This window comes from Mastomys coucha, unplaced genomic scaffold (genome assembly GCF_008632895.1).
Source record: "Mastomys coucha isolate ucsf_1 unplaced genomic scaffold, UCSF_Mcou_1 pScaffold14, whole genome shotgun sequence".
Classification (NCBI taxonomy): Eukaryota; Metazoa; Chordata; class Mammalia; order Rodentia; family Muridae; genus Mastomys; species Mastomys coucha.
This window is the reverse complement of record NW_022196896.1, coordinates 106694542-106700919: the sequence shown is the minus strand read 5'-3', so window position 1 is coordinate 106700919 and position 6378 is coordinate 106694542. Positions and strand designations below refer to the sequence as shown.

At 37.0% G+C, this 6378-nt stretch overlaps 1 long non-coding RNA gene across 3 annotated transcripts in view; it reads left to right on the top strand.

The window, feature by feature from the left end:
* The first annotated feature begins 734 nt into the window (after positions 1-734).
* Positions 735-6378, top strand: part of LOC116089253 — an 80252-nt gene continuing 74608 nt past the window's right edge. For 2 of the 3 annotated variants that reach the window (XR_004118246.1, XR_004118244.1), the window contains exon 1: positions 735-819. This is a non-coding gene — a long non-coding RNA (uncharacterized LOC116089253). Of the gene's footprint in view, positions 820-2505; positions 2534-6378 lie in introns of those variants that run through there. The other variant, XR_004118245.1, reaches the window with a different exon arrangement.

Genomic DNA, 6378 nt, shown 5'->3' with positions numbered 1-6378 from the left:
TTTGCCTTTAGATTGGTTGGTCTCCTATTGTTGGTCTACCTTGTGGGCCTGTGGTATATATGCAGGATCAGGTTCACTCAGAGAAAGACGGCAGCCATGATTGTGCAAGCATTTACGGCCATTGAGGCAGGACAGTTTCCCCAGGCATGGCTGGCAGTCATGCAAAAATGATCGTCACGTTCAGGCTGCAAGGTGAAGAAGCACTGCACTCCAGGTCAGCTTCTAGCGGCCCGAGAAGAGCATGTCTGATTGCATGCAGGTTGGTACCCCAGACCCCACCTCTGAGAAAAAGGTATGGGACAGGTCTGGTACTCTTTGGGTGGATGACACCTAAGTGAGGATCAGTACAATGTCTGTTTCTAGCATCAGAGATCAGACCTCTACTCTTGCCTGTTTCATTTAAAAACTAAAAGGGGGAACTGTGGAGAGCCCTTCCAAGATCCAGCGGTCTCATAAACAAGCCCTCATTTGGCTAAGCTTGCTGCCATTGGTTGCTTCCACATTTGGTGACCTATCCGCTTTTGCTACGTGGCCCATTGGGATTGGCTAAGCTTGGGAGTACTTAACGGCTGAGGGTGGGCCAGAAGGCGGGGCTTAGATGTCAGGAAGGCTGGGCTTAAGTAATGGCTCCCTAGAGCCAGAAGGAGAAGAAGTAGGCAGGAGAAGCAGGAGGGAGAAGCAGGAGGGAGAAGACAGTTACAATGTTCCTGAATAAACTGCTAAAAGGAAGAGCTCAGTCTTTCTTGCTGGTCAAGGTGAACATAACAGATTTGTTCTTGGGTGGTCCTTTCAATGTGGAGACCTCTCAGTTCCACAATGGTATGTGACTCTATTAGCAACTGTCCTGAAAGACATGACAGTTTCCCTTTTCCTTTTGTACATACAGAAGGCTAGGAGAGCCAATCTTGGCACCATGATAGACCACTCAGTCTATGGGATGGGGAGTATATGGAGTATGATATTCTACTTGTCCAGATTTAGGTCATGTGTGGTTTCTAGAGCCAGGACTAGGCTTAGTCTTGCCTGACAGCTGGCTCATGATGTTCCTAAAGAACACTTAGGGAGTTTTGTTAGCAGATGGGGACATAACAACAAATATATCTCCTCTGAATCCTTTCCCACAGTGTCACAGTGTTACCAGACTGTTTGCCACAGTGTTACCTCTCTGTTTCAATATGAGAGTTCATCAGACTTGCAACTATTCTGTGGTAGAAATTACTGTGTGCATGCTTCTTTCATTGATTTTTAGTTTTTGACTATTTTTTCGTTTACTGAAAAACTACTTTGAATGGGTATAAAATATGGACTATATATGAAATTTAACTACAGAAGGTAACAAATATAATTTCTATGAAATCTATGTTTCACATAATATTTCTATAAATAAGGCTAGTATTTGAAGAAAAGAAGCCACAAACACCCCTAGTGGAATTTGAAAATTTAGTATGAAATGAAAATAGTGTTCTTAGTAGAAACTTATATAACTATAGCTTATAAAATTCAGAGTTATAGCTTGTTGAATGATTCTATTCATACCTCAGAATGTCTTGGGATGTAATTGTCTCAATCTCCCTTTTGAAAACTGGCATTACTAAATGGCATTCCAAAATATCCACTTGCTTAATTGTGGAGGACTTTTTGAGGTTTTTATTCTATGTAATTTTTGAGTCAGATTGAGTTGAGAAATTCATGAATCAGTAAATAACTCAAAATGATGCCTGGAAAGCTACAAATGAGGCAGTGTCTGTAGAGAAAAGAATAATAGAGTCTCACAGTACAGGTTATGTTTCTGTATTTGACATCACATCTGTGTCACCACAGGCAGGTCAGTTTAATTCACTGGAATTATCTGACCTGAAAAAGAAAGAAGGTAGATGTGATGTTTTGGAAGACCCTCATCTAAAAACAAAGAAGTTGGTAAAACTGAATTGATTTAAAATTCAATATTCCTGAATACATGGTTACTCTAACTTGAAGATTATTAATATCAATATATTTTATATTTTAGTATGGATAGATCTAATAAAAATATAGAGTTCAAGCCTAAACTTATAAAGATGAGAGTATTTGCCAATACAGCAATTATCAAAGTAACCTTTTGAGACCTAGTAAAATCAAATAGTGGATTATGATGAGTTATCCCAGGAAACTTCCCACAACCAGAATGACTACATTCAAAAGTAAAATGTCAAGTTTTAGTTCAATGATAACCAACTAAGAGTTTAAAACAAAGGGGATCATTTCACAGAACTCATTCTTTACACCATGACAGATTGTCTGAATAATTTAATGTCTTTCTCCCTGCCTCTGTCTCTTTAATACTTACCTAATGAAGTAGTCTTTCAAAAAGTACTGTTTAGTCTTTCCCAAACAGTGATAAAATCTTTAATAAAACCTTCTTGGAACTTTGAGAAATGTTTTGTTTGGCTTTATAATATATCTGTGTTCTAAAATTTCTGCTAAAGGACCACTTACATTTTTCCAGAGACAGAAACAAAAAAACACTGTCTGGGAAGCCTAGATATAAAATTCAGTGAGTATATATTTTTCCTATAATACTTACCTTACTGTTAACACTCTGAAAACAATTGTTTATGTTATTCAGTCTCCTGTTAGATTGGGCTCCATGGGAACTGGATTGCATGCACTATTTCTCAACAGAGAACCCTAAGGCTTAGAACACAGTATCAAGATGATGTATACAGAAGAGTATATCTTGAATTTAACATATATAAGTTTAGGAGAATTTGTTTTTGTTGTTGTTGTTGTTGTTGAAAAAGAAAACTGTTCTTCCATGTTTCCATATTTTGATAAGTAAACACATATAATTAAATTACTACAGTAGTATTTGATGATAAAGTAGTGTTCATACACTTACGTTGTTACACAAAGATAAATTCTAAAACTTGTTATTTTACTTGCTGACTTAACATGCAGTTGAGAATAAAAGTTGCCCTCAAATGCAGCAAAGTAGCTTCCTTACTACAATGGCACCAGGATGTCCTGTAAAGTTTTAAAACCCACTTTTCTCTGGTAAAGAAAAAGAACCATACATAACTACATTTGGAGAGACATCAGGGTGACATGGTTCTGTGCAACTTCCTGGGGTCAGATTTTAGATGGCTTGGAGAAAGGAAAAGAATGGCAATGAGCAATCATGGGAGACAAAGAGTCTGAGGTTCTCCCCAAAACAAACCCTCAGGATTCACAGTGCTCAATACTTTGTTTAGGAAATTTTTCTAAGCATTTACATTTTATAGGATAGAATTTTTTAATTCCATCCTTTGTAAAATTGCTCTCAGTCTGTAATGAAAATGGCAGTCAACTTAGATACTGTCTAGAACTTTTTTTTTAAGTTTTATTGCATTATGATGAGAAAAGTTACATGATTTCAATTTATTTAAATTTGTTAATATTTAAAAGCATATTTTAAGTAAATAGAATTAAATCACATTCTTGATTTCCTTTTGTACCCCAACTCCTTCCAGAGACCCCTCTTCAATACCTACAATATCTTTTTTGTCATATTCTTTAAAATTTATAAAATATTATAACAATAAAAACAAGAATTGTAAAAGTTGTTTGATAAAAAACAATAATTAATTTAACAGTCTTATACTGTCTAGAACTTTGAGAGTACAGTACATTGTGTTTTGTAATCAGACATCTCTGCTAAATGCAGTCCAGTCCTACACTCATTAATTAAGTGGCTCTGGGCAGATAATAACTCTGAATCTTGTTTTCTGATGTGTAAGTCTCTCAGAAAGAGAGAGTGAGAGAGAGAGAGAGAGAGAGAGAGAGAGAGAGAGAGAGAGGAGAGAGAGAGAGAGAGCGATTGCTTAACATTGATTTTTCTCCCACCACATCAATTATGCTTAGATGTAAATAACTGAGCTTCCTAGTGTTGCTGTTAGGCATGAGGTGGCAATTCAAATAAAGAAATAGGCATAATAAAAGGAGTTCAGTACCTCCTAACATGAAGTGGAGCAGCATGGAAAGGGTGGTGTGGTTGCCATGGTCTCAAAATAACTAATTCCTTGATATCCTTGCTGGATGTGAAGTTCTCATTTATATAACATTATAAAATGAATGGATTTTACTTATGCTACATTTGGAAGGAAATTACTTGGGTACAGATAAGTTACTATGTGTATATAACTGAAACCTTTTGGGAGGATGGAATAACACTGCTTTTGACTCACTAATATAGCCCACAGAAGATGGAGATGTATACCCCTAAATCCCTAGAGAGACAGAAAGAATTCAGGTGCTCAAAGCCATTGTAGTAAATCTTGGCTAGGAATATCAAAGGGTGATGTGATGGGCTTTTGTAAAAACCACTTATTTTATTAATAAAGGTTTATTTCTTTTGAATTCATGCTGTAATACTTGCTAATAGTATTTCTGAAAAATATCTATTATAAATATATTATCATACCATTAAGAAATAAAGAAAACCATGAATTGAAAAACAAGCATCCGAAAGAAAGTGGATGATTAAAGCATAAAATATTTAAAACATAAAATATAAGGACTAAATATTCTTTAAGCAATTGAAACCCTGTGTGTCTACTAGGCTAAATGATGTATGTATTAGCAAGCATACAAACAGCTACTTTTGTCTCAGGAAAGAGAAGATGATGAGTTGTAAATTCTTAGGCTAGCTGCACTCTAAAACCCTATCTAGTAGTACCTTACCCTGCATCCCCATGGACCACCGTGCTCTCAACACACCGCCCTGCTACTACAGTTGCACCTCATTCTATGTGGCACTTTTACTGAAACATCCATTCAGAATGTTGAGCAGCCAGCACTTTGCCTGGCACAGTCTCACCTCAGATACCACCTCTTCAAGGAAACCACCCAAATGTGGAGGAATCACTTCATTCTAAAATTCTCTTTTGCAATTAAATCATGAACCTCTTAGATTCTAGCCCTCGGCACTGCCTTGGGATCTTAGAACTCTGTGTATATGAATAAGAAAAACATGAAGAGAGGGGCAATACTTTCCTTTTTACATATTTAAATGTTTTTGTTACATTCATAAAAATACACACTTTAGTCATATTTGACAAAGACCAGATTTGACATGAAAGGGTAAACTGAGGCAGGCAGCCTGTGGGGAGTCAATATTGAGAGTGGCTGATGGGGTAGGTCCAGATACTGACAAGGACTGCTGTAAATGGCAGCCAGTAATTAGAGAAGTTACTCAGCAGACTTTTTTCTGAGGGAACACAGCTTAATTTACTGGGGCTGGTACTCTCCATGGCCAGTGAAAAACTCTGAACTCTTTTAATTCCTTGGGGCCAGAAAGTCAGTTTCTCTTGTTGGTAGGCAGCAATTCGTGATTACAAAGAAAGGAGTAATTATTTTATTATTTATCTTTTAAAGTAATCTTGTAAGAATCTTAAAAGAATCACAAAGCTAAACATTTATGTAAAAATCAGTCATCTCTACCATAAATCCTTAGAATTCATATGTATTTGTCGCAATTCTTAATGAATCACATCACAAAGCTGAGGGCAAAACTGGATTAAGAATTCAATCAGCATTTTTAATAGCTGAGTAGTACTCCATTGTGTGAATGTACTACATTTTGTGTATCCATTCTTCTGTAGAAGGACATCTGGGTTCTTTCCAGCTTCTGGCTATTATAAGGCTGCTATGAACATAGTGGAGCATGTATCCTAGTTATATATTGGAGCATCTTCTGGGTATATGCCTAACAGTGGTATAGCTGGATCTTCAGGTAGCACTATGTCCAATTTTCAGAGGAACCACCAGACTGATTTCCAGAGTGGTTGTATGAGCTTGCAATCCCACCAGCAATGAAAGAGTGTTCCTCTTTCTCCACATCCTTGACAGCATCTGCTGTCACCTGAGATTTTGATCTTAGCCATTCTGACTGGTGTGAGGTGGAATCTCAGGGTTGTTTTGGTTTGCATTTACTTGATGATTAAGGATGTTGAACATTTCTTTAGGTGTTTTTCAGCCATTTGGTATTCCTCAGTTGAGAATTCTTTGTATCCATTTTTTAATATGGTTATTTGGTTCTCTGGAGTCTAACTTCTTGAGTTCTTTATATATATTGATATTAACCTTTATAATGGCTATTCCTGGTTGTCAACTTGACTATATCCGAAATGAACTACAATCCAGAATTAGAAGGCTCACCTGGCCCTAATCTGGAGGCTGAGAGATACAAGTTTCCGACCTGAATCTTGGCATGGAGATCTTGAGGTAGAGTGGCTATGAATCCCAGAGGATTAAGACTGGAAGATCTACGAGTTCAAGCAAGGTCATCTGGGGCTAAAGGTGTGGTGACACACACCTTTAACCTGGGCCACACCTTTTGCTGGAGACCTATATAAGGACATT